Here is a 13,537-nt window from a genome sequence, read left to right on the forward strand (position 1 = left end):
AACAAACCACGCAGACAAAGTCACTTTTATTTAATACAACAAAATGAAACTTAGGGTTATGGAGTCCCCTCTGGCAAAAGCCCTGATTCCATCCTTTGACAACCCGGACCGTAAAATCAGTGGTTACTGTTGACCAATGACATCACTAGAGGGCTATGCTTGTACCCAACCTTAATGCATTGCCAGGCCTGACCACAAAGTCAGTGGCTGGTTCTGGCCTGAACCAAACTGTACAGGGTGTTTTGTTGAAAAGGAGGGGAAGGAGGGGAAGACCGCATTACCGCTGATTTGTGAGACTTGAAGGACATTGTGACTTCTCTGTTATTTTACCAGTTGGGCAGGTTGGGAAACAAAGCAAACAAGCTAAGTAATTTATATTACTTACCTTGTTTGATTTGTTTCCCAACAGTCCAAAGGGTTGACTTAAACAGGCCCCTAATTTCCCTATTTATTTTTGCCTCTACCCCTAATTTTCCCGCTGTTGAGGCTGACCCAGCCTGCAGCCCATTGTACTGTATAGAGAACTGCATGCTGGCACAGCTTGGATACCATTTTAGGAGTACCTGAGAGCAAAGCACCTTAATGGTGCTGACTCCCTTCGCTAGTTTAATGGGAAGATTTTAGGAAGCAGACCAAATTCCATTCCTGACCATTCTAGTTTTCAAAGAGTTAATAATGGGGCCCATGCTGTAATTAATCAACTCAGCCCAGCAAACTCCAAATATATTTGCTGGTGTTTAATCAGTCCACCAAACTTCCAAACTGGAATTAACATGTTTTCTAGCTAGCTGTAGTAATACGCCCTGTTACAAGAGATAAGACCGCTTTTACAACTTTGCACAAGAATTACTCTTTATACATAACCTCATTGTGTCCATAGGTTTACAAATCACAGATGGAATGCTGTGGTGTTATATGGTGTGTTTCCACAAGACTGCTGGTAGCTAGCCTTAAAATGTAGGTGGACTAAACATGTACTAATGTTGTGAGAAAACTCTATTGAATATTGGTAGCTAACGGACAAATTATTTTGCATAATACTGTGTTCTAGTAAGACTGCTGTTGATACAGCAGGCCCAAACAGTGTAAAGGGCACAGTCATTTAAGCCGCAAGAGCAATCTTTTTTTTAATTTTTAATAAATGTAGCCACATTATGGTTACCCCATTTGTCATGTTTTCCAGGACACGTCACTTTCAAATGTTGCTAACTAGCACAGCTGAACTGCAGATGTATTCACTCATGGAAGGATACCAATAACTCAGTTACACATCCTGCAGGGCAGTACTTTACCCGCACTGGTCAGCAATATGTGAGAGTTATGTGAGTTCTGGCTGATATGGGCACCCTGTATTACACGTATTTCAGTCTTGCTACCTGGAGGTGCACCATGCATATTCATGTACTAGGGATGTGAACTCTGAGAATAAGGGGTAGGCTGTCTGCCAAAAGTCCAAAGTCTGATCAGTAGAACAAAGAGCTTGTGGTCCACTCACACTAAGTAGAAAAACGGAACCTTTTTTTAAAAAAAATGGTTATTAATCCATATTGACTAAAAACAAATTGACAAAGTGATCAAGGAGCCAAACAACCTTTTAGGTTTCATTCAAATAATACGTGGCACGAATTACCTTACACAATTTGAGATGGGCAACTTTGTCTATGTTTTTATCTTTGATTATGTACATTAACCAAAAGCACCGCCAATATGGTCAGAATGATTATCCTAATGTTTCATGTCTGTTACCTCTTGTATTTTTGGGCGTTATAAGTGTATCTGTGGTAATTTTTAAGTGTTGTGTTTTTTTGGATGTTAATTTATGATCTGGTTTTATTCTGGTTGAACAAAATAAAAATCATGTGTGAATGTGTTTCACATGTACATTTTTGTGTAACATTGTATCACTTATAAATAATATTATAGTGGGGATATTTTTGGTGAATTTGCCCCAACACACATTCCTCATTCAAACTTGACACTAACCAAAATTCTACTGCTAATATTATTATTTATTTAATTGATGAGGTTGCGAAAAAATAAAAAAATCCCATATAGCAACAACAGCAGTGGCAAACACTACAGTTATAGTATGTGATAGCCCACATAAGTAGCTATGAACTTGAAAACACCACGCATACTCAGGTTCCATGAACGAGAACCGAATGATGAAAAGTATCAAAAGCACATCAGGGTGTTTATTCTTGGGGACTTGTGTCTCCTGGTTCTTATGCCCAGAATCACCAGGTTATCATGTCAAGTAAAGCAGGGTGCCCCACCACCCTATTCTACCACCCTGCCTGGCAGCCCTGATTACTGTTCCTGATAGCCCAACTAAAGAGGAATGCATATTAATATACATTCTTCAAAAATGAAAAAGGGGACTTGCTTGAAGAAGAAGCTACGAATTGGTTGCAGAAAAGCACTTTGAAAAGCACTAGGGAGGTCTGAGATCCCTGTCCAGAGCATTCGCACAGGAGCAGACTTGCAGAAACACATCTCCTGCACAGAAACTAGCTGAGGGGAAGCAAAGGGTCAAAACTATTCTGTAGAATCCCTCCATGCATTTGCAAGGGGGCACCAAACATATTTTAAGAGACCATGGAGCTATCATCTGCATTGCAGTGCCTATGATGGTTGGAATGTCCCTTTTAAGGAAACATTCATCTATATAGTCTTGTATGGGCTAATTGTTTGTTGTAAACAAAAAGTACCAAAATGCTTAAAGTAACTTGTGAATTGTGGAAAAAACCTGTACCTTTTAATTGGGATTTGCCATCGTAGCTTTTAGCACAAGTAAATTAATTCGTTAAAGCTACATATAGATTAGGTTTTCTGTTTGCCAATTGGGGTAATTGTTTTTGGATATATTTTAGTTTAAAAATTCACTGAAGCTGTGTTTTAGAGGCCGCCCATGGTAAAGCTGGTGTTTAATGAATTTGCAGTTCAGAATTTCTTTCCCTTCTTCTCACCCATGTCACATAAGGCTACCTAAACAGCCAACAACTATCAGCAACTTAACAATATGGGAAAGATAGAGTAGAGGAATAATAATAATGCAAATCATTAAAAATAAGCTCTTAGGCAGCATGGCCTACGTGTATGGTGGGTTATATTACATTGCTTATTTTAATCTGTAAAGACAGGTGAATTTATTTACTGCGCAGAAATGTAAAATATAGCATTTGGGAAACGTGACAGATCTTTAATACTAAAACATCTAAGGCATGCTGATTTACAAGTCAGGTACCTCATAGAACTGGTTTACCACACAAACACAAAAGCGTCTCCATTTTCGGGCCCACCTTCAACTAGGCCAAAGTTAAAAGCTAACTATTATGTATTTTATTATTTTATGTAAGCTTACACACTCTTTAAAGGGCAGCTCAAACAAAAACGGAAAACTACCTTGCATATAGTACAGACGTGCATATTGATTACTGTAAACATGTCCTTGACAGACTTTGAGATGTAGGTATATTGTGTGAACTGTTCTCATGGACTGTGGAAAATATATGCTCCCTAAACTTCCATTTTTTTCCACTACGATAAAATGCACTTTTTTAGGTCAAGCACGAGTCGTTTCCAATAGCATGATAAAAAAGTGGTTTATGCAAAATGCTTTGCTGAGTATGGTTAGCATCTATGCAGGGGCGTACCTAGAGTATTTGGCACCTGGGGCGGATCCTGTATGTGGCACCCCCCCTCCCCACACACACTTTAAAACTGCATAGCTTCTACTGTTATATACCGGCGCAGACATTGAACGTGGTACAGCATTACTGTTATCATTATATACTGAGGCAGACATTGATGGTGGCGCAGCATAACACTTATCACTATATATATATATATATATATATATATATATATATATATATATACATATATATATGATTGTTAACAGCAATCACATTCCTATCATGCCCAGGCATACCCAGATTCCAGGATGTACTTGCAGACTTGGCATGATAGGAGTATGATTGTCCTATCTACCCCGTCTCACTCCCTTCTCCCTATCTACCCCTCCTAACTATTTACCCTCTCCCTCTTTGAAGTTCACTTACCTTTCAAGAGTCCTGCGGTGGGGGTGCAAGGCCTCTGTCTCCCAGCTCTGCCACTGTATGGAACAGTATAGAGTGATGGGAGTTATGATGTACTTTAGAGCATAATTATATAATGAAAAATACATTGGAAATGGTACAGCATAACACCCATCACTCTCACACACTTACCAATCCACACACTTACCAATCCACACATACACCAATCCACACATACACCAATCCACACATACACCAATCCACACACATACCAATCCACACACACATACCAATCCACACACACATACCAATCCACACATATATATACCAATCCACACATATATACCAATCCACACACACATACCAATCCACACATATACCAACCCACACACATGCCAATCCACACATACGAATCCACACATACACGAATCCACACATACACCAATTCATACATATAGCAATCCACACATGCCAATCCACACATATATACCAATCCACACACAAACCAATCCACACATATATATCAATCCACACATATACCAATCCACACACATATACCAATCCACACACATATACCAATCCACACACATACCAATCCACACATATACACCAATCCACACATATATACCAATCCACACACATATACCAATCCACACATATACCAATCCACACACATACACCAATCCACACATATACCAATCCACACATATACACCAATCCACACACATATACCCATCCACACATATACCCATCCACACACATACCAATCCACACACATACCAATCCACACACATACCAATCCACACATATACACTAATCCACACACATACGAATCCACATACACCAACCCACACATATACCAATCCACAAACATATACCAATCCACACACATATACCAATCCACACACATATACCAATCCACACACATACACCAATCCACATATATACTAATCCACACATATACCAATCCACACACATATACTAATCCACACATATACCAATCCACACATACACCAATCCACACATACACCAATCCACACATACACCAATCCACACATATACCAATCCACACACATATACTAATCCACACACATACACCAATTTACATATATACTAATCCACACATATACCAATCCACACATTTACCAATCCACACATACACCAATCCACACACACTGTCACTGTCACTGTCACTCTATCCTTTCCTACCTTTCCTCTTTTCTTCTTTCAGCTTCTTTGCCTCCTCTTCGCTCCTCTTCTTCTGTCTTCTCTGTCTTCTTCCGGTTGAGAGGGCACGGACAGCTGTGGGCGCGGCTTCAGTGTTGTGCGCCGGGATCTTACAACAGACCCCGGCGCACAGCAGCTGTTGCCGCGCGGCTCGCAAGGGAGCGGTATCGGAGGTCTTTAACAGACCTCCGGCTCCCTTGAGTGATTTTAAGCTGGGTTCAAGGGAGAAAATCACTCAAGGGAGCCGGAGGTCTGTTAAAGACCTTCGATACCGCTCCCTTGGGAGCCTGCTCCTCCAGCGGCGGACATTACTGTCCGTCTCTGGAGGGGTGCCGGGTGCCGGCACCCCCCTGATGAGTGGCACCCGGTGCGGACCGCCCCCCCGCCCCCCGCTAGGTACGCTACTGCATCTATGTCCATATCATAAACATGGTTTTACCTATAGAATATCTGACTATGGTTCTTTTTCATATTAATAATATATTGTGACAGAAGGTTATAATGCTTGGTCTTATTGTTCCAAACCAAAAGCTACATTTCTCCACTGGATCTGCTGGCACCTAGGCAAATGTGTGTAGGACTCCATTTCATTTCATATTACTTCAAGGTATGAAGGAGTTTGCTAGTCTACTATCTACTGGTGCTTTTCATGAAGGAACCTTTGAGAGTAGGCATGGTTCCACCATCTCACAGAGGAAATACCAATTCTTCAGTCATAATAATTTATTCAGAAATAACACAAAATTAATTTATTCATCAAATTATGTTAGCAAGATGCGCCAGCCCTTGTCTGAATATCTTACTGGTTACGTTACCTTTCATCAGGTATCCAAGTGACAACAAATGGTCTGAGGAAAGTCCTGCCCCATTGCTATACCTTTGGTCACACCTTCTAATGCAAAAGTGTCCTTTTTTTTAATTTTCCCTCTGAATCCTCACAAAATTAGGTAAAATTATGGAAAATCCCCTCCAAGTTTATCAATTCAGGTGTCCTGATTTCAGAAATACCTAATTTATATAGATTTTCCATATTTTCCCAGCACCAGGGCACATACTATAAGGTGTACATTTTTTGTAGAATTTTTATGCTTATGGCTTAAAGAGTTTGGGGGTTGTGAACATGGGCAGGAAGGTTATACTGGGTAGATGTTATGCTAGGGCAATGGGCAATGTAATTTACTCTTAATTTTTTAATTATTATTATTATCTTTTTTATATAGTTTTTTAATTTCATTTTTTATATATATATATATATATATATATATATTTTTAAAAAATGGTTAGAGGTCCTCTTAGGGACCTCTTGAACATGTTATTAATGCTGGCTTCTGCTGTCAGGGGGGGTCCAGGCTGTCAAACGACAGCCTGATCTCCCCTGCAATGGCAGGGATGTGCAAGAAGGGCAGGACTTACCAATATGTCCATAGGGGATTCTTGGGATGCGTTTTTTGGACGTACCAGTACGTCTATAGGGGACTGAAGGGGATAAAGGTAGGTCACAACATGAAGAAGAAAGCAGGAAAGCCATTGTCTGAACTCTTTGTGGGTCCAACAAAATCTCTCCAACCAGGGGAAGAACTGTTAAAATATCTGAAATAGAAAATACATGATCTTTTGAAATAGAATAGAAATAAGAAATTTAAAGACAGCATTCTGTTATAAATAGTAAATAGCGTTAGGTGAGTTGCGGATTACAGAGGTCTTGAAAAAGAAACGTCGACACTGCAAATATTGACTCTTTGCATAAACTTAATGTAATTGTCAATAAAAGCCTTTAACACTTATAAAGTGCTTGTAATTATACTTCAGTATACCATAGTAATGTCTGACAAACAGAAAAAAATCTAAAAACACTGAAGCAGCAAACTTTGTGAAGACCAATACTTGTGTTATTCCCAAACCTTTTGGCCGGAACTGTAGCATTATTGCCTTTAAAATTGCCTAAATATACATACAAACAGACATTCATCATGATTTATATTCTAGTTGCCACTGTTTTGTCAATTGCCAGTAGACCCTCCATCTTGGAATATAATTAAACCACGATCATTTACCAACTAAAGATAGAAAGAGGCAGAGCTAAACATATTGACACTACAGCACATTTAATTAATAACTGGATAGAAACTCTGAATATATATATATATATATATATATATATACACACAAACAACTTGTACAGAATGAGCATGGCAGAAGATCAGAGGATGTTTCTGGCTCATTATCCATTGACTTGCACAATCTAGAAGTGTATACAAATGAAGCAATATGCTGTAAATGAGTAAACCACTACACAATTATCTTACAATAAAGCTGTAATATCACAGAATTTATTATAAGATCAAGCAATCAAATATTACCATTTTTTAACTAGTGGGTTGTTTCCTTGTGAGAATTATACCTGTATTGGAGCCTAGGCTACCTTCTGTGACTTCAATTCCTCTGCCCCACTTTTCTGATCTTTTCTTTTCTAGGGGCTTAGGAACTTGTCGGCATATAAATGCACCACAGTGGTTTCAAAAGTCTAAATAGTGTGACTGGACATTTGTAGAGATCATATATAATATTCAGCTAGGGGAGCTGTGATCATGATATGATTTCATTTGAACAGTTACACTCCAGCCATCATTAATGCATATCCCAACTGATTGGCAATGTATATTTTACCCCTTTGTTTGTATGAAAATACATAAAGGGATTCATCATAATCTTCTCAATACATTTTCTGTTTCCCCTCCCTCCTCAGCTATTGCAGGCGATGCATTCTACTCATGACTTGTGTGAGATTTCCAGGGTTCTAGAAAGAGCACCTGTGCACATGCACAGAAAAAGTTAAAATTTTTGTGACAGTGATAGGCTGGTCCCAGCAGCCAAATATGGAGAGAAACAAGAAGTGAGAAGAGAGGGTACTCTGCATCTCTGGAGCTGCAGCAGCTTCAGTACTTTCCTATGCATTCATCATTGATGAGGCTGTTTGGGACAGTGGATCATCCCTTTAAATCTCCTTAATGTTTCTAAGACTGCAAGGGAAAGAACATAAGGACAATAACAAAAGTAGATTGTGGGAATAAATACAAATAAAAAAAAACAAGACCAATGTGGTGCAGCCCATACTATTAAAGCAGATCTTTTCTGCTTTAAACTTGCTTAAAACAGAACATACGATAAATGCTTTTGAGAATTATTACAAATTAACAAACTATGCTAAAAATCAGTCCTATCAGCTAAAATAGCAAATTATATTAGGGTTGCCAAGTCCAACTGTAAACATTTAATCAAAAACATGGGTCATGTAAATATCTGGCACTTTAAGGGTCAGTCAGAAATTTTAATCAGTGATTACATGTCGAAAAACTTATTTTCTTTGTTTACACAAATGTGGACCATTCACAGAAAACCCCCCCACAGTATGTGAACTATGAGTCTCAGTGAGGTTATTGCAAAGCATGTTTATCATTAATAGTGGGTATATTACTTGAAGTAAGGAATTAGGAAGAACATTGCTATAATTAATCAGCACAGTTATGAAAGACAGGTCTTGCCAAACAATCCTCCTGAGCTAAGTAAAGAAGTAAATAGGAATTTATCTGGGTTCCAACTACCATTATGGGAGGATGGCCTTAAATCCTGTCATGACCAGGGTGCGCGTTTTCACTCAAGTGAACAAAACTTTTCATTGATTATAAGACGACCCCCCAGAATCCGAATATTATTTAGGGGGGAAAAAAAGCCTGAATATAAGACGACCCTATAAAAACATTTTACTAGTAAATATTAATTCATGTTTTTTTCATATTTAATAAAAGCTATGATTGAGAAAAATATATATTTTTTGTTTTTATTTCCTTTTATTTGCCAACCTGCCCCCAGTTATGCACATCTGCCCCAGGCTTGCCACTCTGCCTCCCTGATATGCCTTATACCCTCCTATATGCCACTCTGCCTCCCTGATATACCTTATACCCCCTTTATGCCACTGCAACTGAAATTACAGGGACAAAATATTTATCTTTCTTTTCTCTCTCCTTTTACCCCTTCTCTCGTTTCCCGCTCTCTCCCCAGATCTCTCTCTCTCTCCCTCTGTTCTCCCTTCCCTCCTTTTTTTTTCCTTCCCTTCATTTATTGCCTGTCATCCTCCCCTTCTTAATGGACCTATAATTTGCTTACCTACACTCGCCTGACGCTTTGCTCTCCTCACTTCACCTCTCCAACGATCTGTTCAGCTTGCCTACCTTCTCCTCTCCTATGCTTTCTTCACATACCTTCTCTTTTTCATATTTAATTTTGCCTTTCTTTGCCTCATATATCCTCTCCTTTTCAACACTTGACCTCTCCTCACCTGATTTCACATCCCTTCACCTTTCCTAGTGGACACTCACAAGAGGTGAGTGGAGGGTTAGTGGCACTTGGGTGCAGTATTTATTTGGCTCTCCTCTTAACTAAAACACATGCACATACTAATATGCAAATTTGCTCTAACATCATACACTCACACTACCACCATAAAGTGATACACATCCACGTTAAAACCAAACACTAACAAATCAGTGACGCACACACTAGCACCATACATTAACACATGCACACACTCACATTATCACCATATCCTTACACATACAGACCATCATCAGTGCAGCTTTCTCCCCAATACAGAGGGGACCTAGAGGTGGCTGGTCAGAGCAGAGGGGGACAGATAAAAGCAGAAGGAACAAGAAAGGGCTGAAAGGATCAGAGAGGGGATGGATGGGCCTTACTTTAAGCCCCACCCAGTGTAACCGACTATTCCCGTGATGACAAGGCCGTTATATATTAGATGTTTGGGTTGATTTAACTGCCCTGAAAAAATGTTAAATTGTGTAACACAAGATTAATGGGTCCATGTGTAAATTGTGCTGAGAGCTCCCATTATTGTATGTATGTGATGTGCATTCAAATTGACAATACTTTCTTGTGTGGAGTTGGGTTATGGGATAAACAAATACAATATGCCAACTTGACACATAAATAAACCAAAGCAAGAGCATGTCTAGCAAGAAACCCTTGCAGAAGATATCAACAGCCAATGTTTGTGCTATTAGAAAACAATCCTCTTGTGGACCAAGAAAAATTGGGGTCCATCTAAGAGCCAAGGCACTTGTGCTCTACAGGTGATGCAGAGCCCTACTTTATTCACCACGTAACCTGTGCATATTAGCTACAAATTATTTTATTTGTGTTTAATTGTACTCAAGGCAATAATATTCAGTCTTTCCACTCCAGTGTACACAAACATAGGTAGATACAGAAACCTGCGATATGTAGCACACAAGCTTTTAGAATTCTGATTGGCTGAGCTTCTGCCTCTTGTCTGGCGATGAATCAAAGGCTGCATTCATTTAAACAGGTAAAAAGTGCTTTGATGGGAGTTTCATACACCTGGTTTTAATACAATTGAATGATCAGAACAAGCGAACATAAACCCGAGCCAATCGTATCAAGATACTGCATTGTGTTATCTGATTTAGATAACCAAGTAATCCATGCTGATAAGATCTCAGTTCTGAGATCAGATTAAATTTATCAATGTGATTAAGAAAGCATTGCATTTTTAATCATTGATTTGGACTTTGCTCACCATTTGTTTTTCTGCTTTGCAATATAATATGAATCCCACCCAGTCCCTTCCATCTGTAGAAGAGACTTCTGAGCAGTGATGTATTGATTATAGGTGCTGTACTAACCTTCACCCAGGGCCTTCCTCATTGCTGAGTATTGAGATATGACATATCCTGGTGCTCTGTCTCTTAAAGGCATGTGGCACCAGTTAAAGCTCTACAGGGGTTGTGCTCACTCAGCACAGTCCTTCATAGTGTTAATGGGCCAGACGGCAAGATCACAAATTTTCCTTGTAATCAGCACATTGAGCAATGGCAGTCCTGAAAACATATGTTACTTTATATCTTTTGATTTTGGCCCTTTAAAGGGTCTTTAAGCTTTGGCTCTAGATCTAGATTTCACTTTTAATTGAAATACTTTTTTCATTACCCATTTCAGATAAACAAATGAAAGGGGATGCATTAACTGCCCAAGTATTGGTGAATAATGTATGTCAGGTCACTTTGTAGTTTTAAGAAAATATACAACATATATGAATGGATAACCAAAACAGAAGCAAAAATGAAATTTTTTGTCTAATGTTTTTTATCTGCAAATATATTTACTAAACTCTGAAAGAAATCCATGTTTTATACCATTCCTCAGCATCTGTAATGGGTTACTGTCTGGGCTCTGACTGAGTCACTCCAAAAGTTGGGTTTTTTAAGCCATTGCGTAGTAAATTTACTTTGATGTTTAGAGTAAATGTCCTGCTGTATCCTGACATTATCCTGTATGATGCCTTGATAAACTTGGGAAATCATTGTCCCCTCGATGATGGCATGCTGTCATGGCAAACTTAAGGCCCATTTTTTTGGGAAAGCAGCAACTTCCTCCGTGGTATCCTGCTATGGACCCCATGCCTTTGCAAAGTTTTGCGTACGGTAGACTTATGAATAGAGATATTAACAATAATTTTTTAAGTCTTTAGCTGTAGGGTTTATTTTTAGCTCATTGACCGTTCTGTGTTGTGCCCTTGGAGTCATATTGGCTGGGCGCCCACTTCTAGGAAGAGCAGCAATAGTACTAAATCATCTCCATTTATAAACAATTTGTCAACTGTGGGCTGAATATGTAGACCCTTTGAGATTACTTTTGAAACATTTCCAGCTTTACGCAAATGAGCAATTTTTGATTGTAGGTCTTCTGAAATTTATTTTGGTGAGGCATGGTTCACATCAGCAAATGCTTCTTGAGCAAACCCAACATGTGTGAGTATTTGTTTATGTTAAAGTAGCTCTAAAACACACCTCCAATTTGTTTCATTGATTGAACTCAAAGTTTGCTAACTCCTGACTCCAATTAACTTTTGTTGAAGTTGTTAGCCTAGGGGTTCACATACTTTTTCCAACCCACAATGTGAATGCTTGAATAATTTATTCAATATGGACAAGAACAAGACAAGAATTTGTGTATTATTTGTGAATACAAATTTTGTTTGTTTATTATTGTAACTTGGATGAAGATCATTTCCTATTTGAAGACAAATTTATACATAAATGCTGGTTTTGCCAGCACTTTTGGATTGCAATTGCGAACATGTCATCTCAAATTTTAGCTAAGCATGTTGCTCTTATGCTTGGCTTGTTGCTCTGAATCTTTGCTATTAACCTTTCCTCTTGGAACACTTACCAGTTCTTTGTTTTTTTTATCGCCCCAGAAAAACAACATCTCCATTCATCCCTTTTACTAGCAGAGATAGGAGAAAACTACAATTTAGATTAATACACTTCAAATTTCTCAAGAAGATTGGCCCAATGCTTTGACAGTGATGCTTGGAGAGACCAGACATATTTTTCGCATTATAAAAAATCCCAAAGATTGTGTTTCGTAGCCCCTGAGGTACGAACAGCATCCCCTAATAATTTCCATTTATGATCCCATTGCCACAAAAATCTGTGTTGTGAGAACTTGAAAATAACCTAATCTTCTACTATTTAAGATGTCCTGCTCGCTGTCACCCACAACTAATGATGGCCTTACATGACTCCCAGTGGGTACATGGGACTCAGGAGGCGCTGTGCTACGGTAGCAATTTGTCACCTCAAGGCATGTTCTTTCAGGCTGGGTCCATAGTAAGTGAGTTGTGTGTGATTGTGTGTGTTTGTATATGTTTGTGTGTCTGGGTAGGTTAGTGTGTTTGTGTCTGTGTTTGTCTGGGTATGTTAGTGTGTGTTTAGGTATGTAAGTGCATGTCTGATAATGTTTCTGGGTGTGAAATCTCATGGTGCCGCCACAACCACAAGGGATTCTGGGTAGGCGCATGCAAATAAGGTTAACAATCATCACCTTTGCCTCTATATCCACCGTTAACCTTATTTGCATTCGCCTACCCAGAATCCCTTGTGGTTGTGGCGGGACCACGAGATTTCTGAGGGAAAAACAAGCCTTCTGGTGTCTGTAGATGAGTGTTCAATAATACTTCTACTACCCCTTAAATTTAAGTGGAAGGGTTTTCCATCATCTTTACCCATCATAACTTATGTAATGTGTGTATATAAATATGTTAACGTGTGTTTCTGGGTATGTTAGTGTGTATGTATGTATCTGGAAATGTTAGTGTGAGTGTGTCTGGGTATGTTACTTTGTGTGTTTGTTTATCTGGTTATGGTAGTGCGTGTCTGCTATGTGTGTGT

Source organism: Spea bombifrons, chromosome 4 (assembly GCF_027358695.1).
Source record: "Spea bombifrons isolate aSpeBom1 chromosome 4, aSpeBom1.2.pri, whole genome shotgun sequence".
Lineage (NCBI taxonomy): Eukaryota > Metazoa > Chordata > Amphibia > Anura > Pelobatidae > Spea > Spea bombifrons.